The sequence below is a fragment of the Anomaloglossus baeobatrachus genome, chromosome 4 (assembly GCF_048569485.1).
Source record: "Anomaloglossus baeobatrachus isolate aAnoBae1 chromosome 4, aAnoBae1.hap1, whole genome shotgun sequence".
In the NCBI taxonomy this organism is placed as follows: Eukaryota; Metazoa; Chordata; class Amphibia; order Anura; family Aromobatidae; genus Anomaloglossus; species Anomaloglossus baeobatrachus.
Genome location: NC_134356.1, coordinates 563,795,737 through 563,808,579, shown reverse-complemented (window position 1 = coordinate 563,808,579; position 12,843 = coordinate 563,795,737). Strand labels below are relative to the sequence as shown.

At 38.9% G+C, this 12,843-nt stretch overlaps 1 protein-coding gene and 1 long non-coding RNA gene across 2 annotated transcripts in view; one reads left to right on the top strand and one right to left on the bottom strand.

Moving 5' to 3' along the window:
- LOC142304039 (uncharacterized) overlaps positions 1-9,875 on the top strand; it is a 134,830-nt gene extending 124,955 nt beyond the window's left edge. Inside the window, exon 3 of the long non-coding RNA XR_012753069.1 lies at positions 8,028-9,875. This is a non-coding gene — a long non-coding RNA (uncharacterized LOC142304039). The remainder of the gene's footprint in view (positions 1-8,027) is intronic.
- PLEKHO2 (pleckstrin homology domain containing O2) overlaps positions 1-12,843 on the bottom strand; it is a 297,712-nt gene that overhangs the window by 264,094 nt on the left and 20,775 nt on the right. The window lies entirely within an intron of this gene.

Sequence of the window (12,843 nt, the reverse complement as noted above, 5' to 3'; positions counted from 1 at the left end):
GATAGTATAGGCTGAGAAATATCCTTCCAAAAGATATTTATATATATGAACTCTACTGCTGAACTAAAGGCCGCTTTACACGCTGCGATATCGGTACCGATATCGCTAGCGTGCGTTCCCGCCCCCATCGGTTGTGCGACACGGGCAAATCACTGCCTGTGTCGCACAGCATCAGCCGGACCCGTCACACACACTTACCTTCCCTGTGACGTCGCTGTGACCGGCGAACCGCCTCCTTTCTAAGGGGGCCGTCCGTGCGGCGTCACAGCGACGTCACTGAGCGGCTGCCCAATAGAAGCGGAGGGGCAGAGATGAGCGGGCCGTAACATCCCGCCCACCTCCTTCCCTCCGCATTGGGGCCGGCGGCAGGTAAGGAGAGGTTCCTCGTTAATGCGGCGTCACACGGAGCGATGTGTGCTGCCGCAGGAGCGACAAACTACTTCGTACCTGCAGCTCCAACGATATTCGAGAATGGACAGATAGTATAGGCTGATCCAGTATAGGCTGATAGGCTCATCCATGTCACCGATGAGCGATTTTGCACGTTTTTGCGACGATGCAAAATCGCTCATAGGTGTCACACGCAACGGCATCGCTAATGCGGCCGGATGTGCGTCACAAATTCCGTGACTCCAATGACTTCGCATTAGCGATGTCGTAGCGTGTAAAGCCCCCTTAAGCCACCTCTCTCCTCACTACTCCTCCGCTTCTCACCTCTGCGAATCTCATCATTGGCTTCCAATCCCCAACGAATCCAGTTCAAACTATAAACATTATAAAAATTGCCGGCACTTCCTAATCTCATAGTCTAACCTGATGCATACTCAACGCGACATACAATATCTAAAATAACAATTACGCTCAAGTCAAGAGAAGGAGGAAAAACAATATGTAGATGGCGAACATTGAAATATAAATACGCATTACTGCCAAGGAAACATGAAAAAAAATGTTTTTTACAAAAATACAGTAGGACCCAGATGAGATTTGCACCTTAAAGTGGTATCTGGGCACAAGTAAATTTGGCCACCTTTATTTGCTAAGTAACTCATATTTAAAAAACAAAACAAAACATATTTTCTTGGCAGTAATGCGTATTTATATTCCAATGTTCACCATCTACATACTTGTTTTTTCTCCTTCCCTTTACTTGAGTGCAACTGTTATTTTAGATATAAACTACTAACACTGACCTACAAAGTCATACATAATCTGCCTCCTTCATATATTTTGGAACTAATCTCCCGATATCTTCTCACATGTTATCTCCTTCTCTCCTCTATACTTGTACGTTCCTCACCTAATGGTCTCCAAAACTTCTTCCAAGCATTCCCTATCATCTACAATTCTGTGCCCCAACACTTCTGATTATCCACCATATTTGGAACTTTCAGATGAACTTGAAAGACCCATCTCTTCAAGAAAACGTACAGCAGTGTTCCTCAACTCCAGTCTTCAAGATCCACCAACTGGGTTTCCTTAACATTACACAAGTGTGCAGGCAACTAAATAATCAATTGTGCAATACTAAGGAAATTCTGAAAACACACACTGTTGGTGGGCCTTGAGGACTGGTTTTGAAGAACACTGGCTTACAGCCTATAATGACCCCGCTGCCACCTCACCACCACTGGAGTTGTCAATGTTAGTTTGTTCATTGAAATTAATATTTTTATTTTGTATGTAAACCCATGATCACATGTACAGCACCACTTAATCAATGGTGCTCTAAAAATATATTATATCCAGTCTTGACCGAAAGTGTTGGCACCCTTGAAAGTGATCCATAAAATAAAATATTTCTGCCAGAAAATTATTGCAATTACATATTTTGTTATTCACATGTTTTTTTTCCTTTGTGTGTATTGGAACAACACAACAAAACAGAGAAAAAAAGGCAAATTGGACATAATTTCACAAAACAAAACAACAAAATGGGCCGGACAAAAATTGTTGGCACCCTCAACTTAATATATGGATGCACAGCCTTTGGAATAAATAAATGCACTCAATTGCGTCTTATAACCATCAAGTGTTTCATGGCAAATAGTAATAGTAATTTATGTACAGTATGAGATAGTCAAGATGATTGTTTATAAAATTAAAGTAGTCCCACTTTCAAAGCTGTAGTGAATGGTGAGATATAGAGCCTGAAAGTAAAAAGGTCAAAACATTATTACTCTTTTGCTTGTCAGTGTAAATGAAGGATGCCTTATCCCAACAGCAATATTAAGATCTCTCCAAAGGTGTTTAATGGGATTTACATCTGTATTCATTCCTGCCACTTCAGAATTCTACAGGGCTTTGTTTAGATGAATTTCTGGGGGCTTCTTGAAGTATGTTTGGGGTTATTGTCCAATTAGAAGACCAATGTTCTAGGATGTAAACCCAGCTTTCTGACACTGGTCATTTACATTGCGACCCACAATCCTTTGGTAATCTTCAGATGTCATGATGCTTTGCTTACAGTCAAAGCACCCAATGCCAGAGGCAGCAAAACAACCCAAAAACATCTTTGAACCTCCACCATATTTGACTTTAGGTACTGTGTTCTTTTCTTTGTAAGCCTCATTCTGTTTTCGGTATAAAGTAGAATGATGTGCTTTACCAAAAAGTTATATCTTGGTCTCATCTGTGCATATGTTGCTTTCCCAGACGGAGTTTAGCTAACTTACATAAATATTAGCAAACTTCAGTCTAGCTTTTTGATGTCTTTGTGTCAGCTGGGGGGTCCTCCTGGGTCTCCTGCCAAAGAATTTCATTTCATTCAAACGTCGATGGATAGTTCATGCTGACACTGATGCATTCTGAGCTTGTAGGACAGCTTGAATTTCTTTGAAACTTGATTGGGGCTGCTTATCTATCATCTGGACTATCCCCCATTGTAACCTTTCATAATATTTTTTCTGCCATTCACATCCAGAGAGATTAGCTACAGTGACATGGGCTGTAAATTTCTTGGTTTCTTGGTTATGCTGCATATTGTAGACAAAGAAACTAGGAAGAGAGAGTGCAATAGGGTCTCACCAGATTAAAGCTAGTGGTGTGTAAAGGGTAACACTCACCAGGCAAGGTTGTGAACAGACACAACCCCTATGAAGGTGTCAGAGATAATGGCAGTTGCCGGAGCCCCACGTAGGTTAATAGTCAGTGGTGGAAAGAAGAAGCAGGGTTAACGCCGTGCTACCGCCAATAAGAAGAATTGTTGATTAATGATAATTTGTTTATTCCATAGGTCGACACGTTTCGACCTATGGATAATGAATCTATCATTAATTACCGAACATTGTGGACAAAGGAACATCAAAATCTCTGGAGATGAACTTGTAACCTTGAGATTGTTGATATTTTTCAACAATTTTGGTTATCATATTCTCAGACAGTTCTCTTCTCCTCTTTCTGTTGGTCATGCTTAGTGTGGCACACAAAGCAAAGATTAAGTCAACTTCTCCCCTTTTTATCTAGTTTCCGTTGTGATTTTCATATTGCCCACACCTGCTACTTGCCACATGGAAGTTTGATAGAGCATTAAATGCTAGAAACAAAGTTGTTTACCCACCATTTTGGGCCCATTTTGGATGTTTTGTGTGAAATTATGTCCAATTTTGTTCACTTTTCTTTTGCGTTGTTCCAATACACACAAAGGAAGTAAACATGTGTAATTGCAATAATTTTATGGGAGAAATACTTCATTTTCTGGAACAATTTCATGGGTGCCAACACTTTTGGCTGTAACTGTCTGTGTTTATATACCGGTATATCATTTGATCTAAGAGTTTTGTGTGAAAATCAAAAAGCTTTTTAAGGTCTTTTTTATTATGTAAATGTCCACAACTGCTAGAGAAATAAATGATATAATGTGTTTTAAATTACTTTTGGGCCAGATATCCAATTTTTAGATGGTTTGAACTCAATAACTACAAATGCTGCAGTAGTGAGGCTGCTGGTAGGGCCGCGGGCAAAGAACTCTTGATGCAAACAAAAAGGCACTGGAACTAATCAGGAGATAGACAAATTGTCTCACATGTTATCCAGCTAGACAGCTCAGCCTAGGGATAAATCCTGTCTAGTAAATAACGGCTTGCTCTCTCTGGCACATTCAGCTGTCATGCTCAGCAGAGACATATTTTTTTCTGTTCCAACAATCCAATATTATTTCATTATTGAAACAACCATCTGTATTGCAAATATAAAAATGGCTATTTTTTGAGTCTATACATTATGTTAAACTAGAACATATTGATTAGTCAGACAGACAAAGTGTACATGGTTACAAAATCTTGTATATACTTAAGGATTTCTGTGTGTTTGTCTTGAATATACAGACAGACAATATACCATTGTAACAGAAACCTTATGATTTACTTACAATCAAATATCTGATGGTTTTGTGTGTTTGCTATCCATTGAAATTGACAGATAGACAATATATCCATTTACCTAGCTCAAATACCTGATGTGTATTCTTGGGAGACTTGAATGCTGTGGGTTTATTACCCCATTGTCTGATGTGTGGTGTATCTCTGATTCATCTATGCCCAATGACTGGCCATCAAAGGACATGGATCAATAAGACTACAACACATTAACTTTAAGGCTTGTAATTATTGTACAAGCCTTTTTAAGATCAGCTGAAGTATAGCACAGACAGAAGCTCGTGTTACCTGTACCGAGACGTCCGGTCAGTGTTGGGATTTCCAGGAGTCCTCTGTCTATGTCATGCTTCTGATTCTTAATGTTCCAGACAGATGGTGTCCAAAGCTCCTTGGTGATTGTAAGTATATTTAACTGTACTTAACCTTTGTATGTTGATTATACAAAAGTGTACGCAATATCATACTTTTCCTTTAAGTTTGTATTTCATATTAACCTTTATAATAAAATTACTTAATTGCCTTCTTTAAAGCCGTATCTGAACCTTAGTGTTAAAAATATAGCAAAACATTTGGCGTAGTCGGCAGGATACGCAGAAGGCTTTGAGTATTTTTGTTAGTGTGATATTGCGTAAAATATGCCTCTTTTTAAGAAAAAAGTGGTTGTGAGTGAATGCATTGAGATTCCAGGTTGGGAACAGATTCCCTATGATATTTTGGCAACCAAGTGGTCGCATAGTGTTGGTTTGAGTGAACCATGGGACAAATGTTTGAAAAATGCTGAACCTGTAGATGTGGTTGAATGCTTGCAGAAAGTGAAAGTGGAGAAAGGTAAAGAATTGGGCGCTGTTGGTAGGGGTGGATGGATCCTGTTGTCTGCATATAGAAAACAGCATCAGGAAAAGATACGTATGGTAACAAAAGTTCAGGAATTAGAGAGACAGTTGTGTGAGGTCCAGACTGCATTGGTCACAGCACAGTGTCAGAATAAGTTGTCAGTGGACAAATGTGATGGATATCAGCATGATGCAGACAAGTCTGGTGTATGTATAGAGCAGTATAAATACAGAAAGAAGAGAGGGAAGGAGAATAGAAAGGAAGTAGCTTTGGCCATAGCCAAAGCGGGGTCAGAGGGGAACTCAGATGAGGGGAATGGTGATGTACAGAACTCATATGATTCTGAAAACGTCACCGACCCAGACCAGAAGGATGAACATTTCAGTGGGGAGAAGGAAAGTGATCCTCATCTTAACCCAATAAAAGTTCATCCAATATACCATAGACAAGTTGTAGAAACAGCTAGAAGTAAACAGAACAGGAATATGGTAGAGGATTGCAGTCAGCTTCTTGATCGTTTTTCACAAAGGTCAAATGAACCTTTGATAGCTTGGATAGTCAGATTATGGGAGACAGGGGCTCATGGAATACAGCTGGATGCTGTGGATGGCCCAAAGTTTGTTCAACTCAGCCATGAGCCTGTAGTGAAGGAGGCATTTTGTTCCTTGATAGTTCAGCGACCACATGTGGTGTGTAGTATGATGGATGTTGTGGCTATGGCATTGCAGCATAAATACCCATCTGAGGCGGACTGGCCGCCTAATGAAAAACCATGGTTTACATTGAAAGATTGTGCTCGGAGATTGAAGGAGGAGGCTATGAAAAATGCTATTTCAGCAAGTACATATGACAATTACATGCAAGTTGTTGTAAGTGTTTCTATTAGAAATTGTATCATTAGAAATGCCCCTGCAGCTTATAAACATGTCATGATGGCATTAATGGTAAATCAGACTGGGAAACCCATCTCCAATACATTGGAGGTGATCCGACAGTTAGGGGGTCTGGGAGAATGGGGTCCCAAACAGAGAGATCAGCTTAATTTTGAAGAACAGTGTAACAACGTTAAAAGTAGTACAAATCATAGATCCCGTGTTACCAGGAGAGATATGTTTATGGCCCTGATAAAGGATGGTGTTCCCTGGGATAAAATAGATGGGATTAGTACTGACGAGATGTGGAAATTGTATCAAAAGAGAAAATTGTATCAAAGGAGAAGACTCAATAAAAAGTCAGGGGTTTCACATAATAAAAAGGTTGCAGCAAAAGATTCTGAATCTCCACAGCGCAGGCGAAGCAGGACACGGGGAGAAAGAGGGCCCACTTTCTCATCGTCACCAGCAAAGCCTATACCACCGGGGGTGTTGGATCTTTACGCTGAAGTCAAATGTTTGGTGCAGGAAATCAAAGCCCAACAGAAGAGGTTGTCATCATCTTCCACCAAGATGTCTCCATCTGAAATGGAAGATAGATGGGGGGAAATTGATAAGGGTAATATTGAGACCACAGAGGAGATTGAAATTAATAAGGGTAATATTGAGACCACAGAGGAGATTGCCGATAATATTGAGACCACAGAGGAGATTGCCGGTAATATTGAGACCACAGAGGAGATTGCCAGTAATATTGAGACCACAGAGGAGATTGAAAAAGATAAGGGTAATTTTGAGACCACAGAGGAGATTGAAAAAGATAAGGGTAATATTGAGACCATAGAGGAGATTGAAAAAGATAAGGGTAATATTGAGACCATAGAGGAGATTGAAAAAGATAAGGGTAATATTGAGACCACAGAGGAGATTGCCGGTAATATTGAGACCACAGAGGAGATTGAAAAAGATAAGGGTAATATTGAGACCACAGAGGAGATTGCCACCAATACAGAATGTACAGAGATATGTAAAAAGATAAGTATTACAAAAGCCATTCCTGCTCATAAACAATACAGAGCCATCCAAATGTTCACAAAGGAGAGACTAGAAACCAGGAGAATCCCTGTGTTCAGTCTATTGGAAGGGCAATTATTTTTGCTATTGTTTGGTTGGTCATATATTTACATACCCATGCTGCTAATTAATACAGCACAATATACCAATATGGTTGGTTAAATAGTGAGCTTTTTAGGCTGTCAAGTTAGATGTGAATCTTTTAGCATATGGATAATGGACTGGATAAAATTGTGTTTTGTGTATTATTTGAGCTTGTATTCTAATCATGTTTGTGCTTTCTTTTTAGACTGGAGACCAGAGTTTTACATGTTATTAGAGCAATCAGGCTAAAACAATGAAACAAGTAATCATCCCATTGTGATGAATGGGTATTGTATTTACCTAATGGTTGTTGTTTGTTTTATGTGTATGTTCAATCAGAACCACAATAGGCTTGTAAATGCCATCTCAGTATGATGGTCTCATGGTCCAAAGGTCAGATTTGGCCTTAAACTGAACTCAGGTAATGGGAGAAGAGATAGATCAGGATTATTAATTAAGGTAATTCTAATGAATAGTGGAGACACTGACATGTTAATATAGAAGTGAGATAGAATAGCTCAGTTGCTAGTACTGTCTATTTCTAAAATGTAGATAGTCAGAGGGAGGGCTCCTTCAGTTCTGCAGAGAAGATAAATGATTTGGATCTTCACATCCTATCAATGATTGTGCAGACACTTGGGTGAAACAATTGATAGACAAAGGTATTCCAGAACCTGCTGAAGTCATTGCTCGAGGAGCAGACAATGTGCTGACAGTTATGAAACAAGACAAGTGGGAATACATCCCAACTGACAGATGAGTAATATGTGTATTTTTGTCCCTTTAGATCAAAATCTGGAAATGTTGCATCATTGGCGCCACCATGGGCATGTATCTACTTCCGTCAGAAGCCAAGCAACCTTCAGACCGAAAACAGAGAGACCAACCATGGAAAATGTGGCCTTATTGAAAACCAAACAGAAGAAGACCTATAAGAAGAAGATGGACCCAAAACTTCACCTCCAATCTGTATTGTGCCTATATGAACTGCACTGGGGAACATTCTCTAACAGAAGAGATGATTACCCTAAGGACTCAGAGGACTCCATTCTCCGGACTCCTCAAAGCAAAATAGGCAGATGTCAACAATTAAAAATACAGAATCAGACAGGCTATAAAGAGATTGCTATTATTTGTGGCTCTCATACAAATAAAAAAATGCAAACGTATGAGGGCAGGAAATAATATGAGATTAACAATATAATGACCGTTTCATCATATACACAAAATGTAAAATTGTTAACAAAATCATAGATACAAGGATTATCTATAATAATTGTAGGAACACTCACTGTAGCAGCATATGCAGCTAAAGCAATAGGACGATTCTCTTGTTTGGTGGCTATATTTATCACAAGTAGAGATGGATTTATACTAGATTAATTACATTACACAAGATAATGGTAGATGGTGGGAATGTGTATTTTCTTAGTTACCTGATTTTTGGATATATGCATTATATATATTAGGAGTAATTTTTGCTATTGTGCATGCATTGCTTTGTGTTGTTGTATCATCCGCTAAAACTATGCCGTTAGGGTATGGTACCTTGTATAAATAATCTATGGCTCAAAATAGCCAAGGGTGGAATGTATTGCAAATATAAAAATGGCTATTTTTTGAGTCTATACATTATGTTAAACTAGAACATATTGATTAGTCAGACAGACAAAGTGTACATGGTTACAAAATCTTGTATATACTTAAGGATTTCTGTGTGTTTGTCTTGAATATACAGACAGACAATATACCATTGTAACAGAAACCTTATGATTTACTTACAATCAAATATCTGATGGTTTTGTGTGTTTGCTATCCATTGAAATTGACAGATAGACAATATATCCATTTACCTAGCTCAAATACCTGATGTGTATTCTTGGGAGACTTGAATGCTGTGGGTTTATTACCCCATTGTCTGATGTGTGGTGTATCTCTGATTCATCTATGCCCAATGACTGGCCATCAAAGGACATGGATCAATAAGACTACAACACATTAACTTTAAGGCTTGTAATTATTGTACAAGCCTTTTTAAGATCAGCTGAAGTATAGCACAGACAGAAGCTCGTGTTACCTGTACCGAGACGTCCGGTCAGTGTTGGGATTTCCAGGAGTCCTCTGTCTATGTCATGCTTCTGATTCTTAATGTTCCAGACAGATGGTGTCCAAAGCTCCTTGGTGATTGTAAGTATATTTAACTGTACTTAACCTTTGTATGTTGATTATACAAAAGTGTACGCAATATCATACTTTTCCTTTAAGTTTGTATTTCATATTAACCTTTATAATAAAATTACTTAATTGCCTTCTTTAAAGCCGTATCTGAACCTTAGTGTTAAAAATATAGCAAAACACCATCCTAATGTATACTTGGATAGATTTTGCCTACAAGTAGAATGATTTTCCCATAAAGACGTTGTTACTCAATCATATGCATTGCCTATAACTGGAAAGAATCTAATAACTACGTATGCCGGAAGCAATGGCTGCCTTATGTGACTGACCTTGGGGGTGTATGACCTGTGATCAGCCTTCCTTGCTGAAGTGGACTCCATTGAGAATTGTGATCATTACCAATCTTAAAGGGGTTGTTCACTACTCTGCAATCATGCTCACATGCCTGTAAAACTGATAGAGAAAACATTTTTCATATACCTTGTTCAGCCAATTCTGTCTCTGAGCGGCGCTATGGCCGTTGTCTCATCCCCATGAAGTAACTCCCCCGGGCACCACAACCTCTGAGATCCGGTGATGTCAGATAAACTTCCAGTTGACTCAATATTACCACAGCCGGTTCCAGTTTTCCTGAGTGACTGGGCTGTGAGCAGAGTTTCACCACTCGTCAAAGCCCAGCGTCACAGCCCAGCATCACAGCCCAGCATGTTGCGCGCTCTTGCCTTCACTGCAGAGCTCCTCAAGCAAGAGCGATGCTGGGTTGTGACGCTGGGCAGGTGACGAGCGCTGAAACACCGCCCACATCCCAGTCACTCAGGAAGACTGAGGCCAGGCTTGGTGATGGAAGTTGACGTGACATCACCGGATTTCAGAGGTTACGGACTCCAGGGGGTCACTTTATGTGGATGAGAGGACGGCAATAGCGCCGCTCAGAGGCAGAATTGGCTGAACAAGGTATTTAGAAAAAGCCTTCCCTATCAGTTTTACAGAGATGGGACCACTATTGCAGAGTAGTGAACCCTCTCTTTAATATTATATATCAAATTTAAAGTTGCAATAAAAGAAAGTACTACACACAAGACATCATCCGATATACAGTTGGGTCTGCTTTCTTAGCCAAGCCACAGGTATTACTTGCATAAATGTGTATTGTCATTTTTAACAGTCAAAGAAATGTGTGAATGATACTTATTATACAAGGGTTTTATTAATGCAGCGTGCACTCAGGCTTACCTGTTTGTAATATTCCACCGATGCACATATTTTCTTGGTATTCTTACATAGTCCATGAATAAATATTACTGAATTTTTTCATCAAATATACAGAGTGGAATATTTTACTGATATAATCTGCCAGATTTAAGATGTTAAAAGGTTATTCCCACCTTAGACATTTATGGCACATTAACATCTTGAGAATGATGCAATGACTCAAAGGGGCTCAGCAAGGTTAAACTGGAACAGACGTATACGCGGCATGAGGCAACTAACAAAATGATTGTACTCTCTGAATTTGGGCACAATGTTGACAGATACACACAGTATTGAGGAAAAGAACATGGTGGTTAAACAAAAGAATAAAGGCACAGAGCTTGGCAGTTACACAAGAGAGCAGAGACACTGAACTTGGTGGTTACACATTAAGGTTAAGGCACAAAGTTTGATAATTACACATTAGAAATGAGGTCCAGCGTTTGGCGATAAAACTAAAGAAAAGAGGCATAGCACTTGCAAGACAAACAGCAGGGAGGAGGCATAGCACTTAACTGTTACACAGGAAACGCCTCAGACTATAGGCCAGACGTGGTTCACAACCACATGCATTACTATCCAGACATTTGTTGGAATTATCTCTAAGGCAAAAGTAACAGTTCCAGTAAATTCTTATCCTCTCTTGCTGACAACTTTATCTTCCAAAAGGTAGAGGAGAAAACAATGGGATCTGCTACCTTAAATCTAATCCCTTTAAATAGGGAGGAAATGGTTGCGGAAGTAAAGGTGGCTGGGACCCTAGGAGGCAGCGATCATGCTATCGTAGAATTTTGGAAAACTAGAGGAGGAAGACCTGTGAAGACTCAGACTTCAAGGTTGGATTTCAGAATGGCAGATTTTAAGGGACTCAAAAAAGGATAGGAAGGATCCAATGGCTGGATGTCATTAAGGACAGAAATGTCTCGGAAGGATGGAAAAGTTTGAAACATAAGATTTTCAATGCACAATTGTTAATTATCCCTAAAAGAGGGAAGAATAGGAAGCATTTAAGGAGACCAGGATGGATGAACACAGAACTTAAACACTTGCTAAAAAGGATGAAAGAAATGATTATCAAATGGAAAGAGGAGGGTATATCTAAAGAAGAATATAATGCAGTCTTTAGAACCTGGAGGGCACACATCAGATTAGCTAAAGCTAATAATGAAATAAGGCTTACAAGAGAGGTCACAAGCAATAAAAAAATATTTTGGAGTTATGTCAAAAGTAAAAAAAAAGGTAAAGGATGCTATAGGATTTTTACAGGATGAAAATGGTAAAGTGGTAAAAAATAATGTAGAGAAGACCAAATGTTTAAATTCTTATTTTGCATCTGTTTTCTCTTAGAAAGTAAATGTAACATCAACTGATCTTCACTGTACTATTGAAGGAATAGAAGAATCCAGGATACCTATAAACAGAGAGATAGTGAGGAAATACTTAGATTACATAAATTAATTCAAGTCTCCAGGTCCAGATTAATTACACCCCATGGTACTGAAGGAGATAGCAGAGGAAATTTATGAACCACTCTCCATAATCTTTGAAAATTTTTGGAGAACAGGAGAAAGTCCAGATGACTAGAGAAGAACAAATGTTGTCCCCATCTTCAAAAAGGGGGGGAGGTGGACCAAGGGAACTATAGCCCTGTGAGCCTGACTTCTATATCAGGAAAGATCTTTGAACAAATTCTTAACATATAAGCAAGTACCTGGATGAGAATGAAGTAAATAGCCAGAGCCAGCATGGGTTTGTAACTAATAAGTCATGTCAGACTAACCTAATTTCCTTCTATGACAGAAAAACTGACTGGGTGGATCAGGGAAATGCAGTATATATATATATATATATATATATATATATATATATATATATATATATACATATATATATATACACTTGTGTTTTACCAAGAATTAAAAGGGATCGGATACGTCTTTAAAGAAGGCGATTCATTTTATTATAATGATTCAGTGATTACAGAAAATAGGAAATAGTGTGATATTGCCTACACTTAATAATAAAAATCGCGAAGGTAAAGTATTACATTGCACACTACATAGAAAAAACTTCACCAGGAGTATCCTAAGTATCACACATCATCTGTCCAGGAACATCAGCTGTGAGAAGCAAAACAACAAAGACAGAATTATTGTGGTCCACACTGTGGTGTC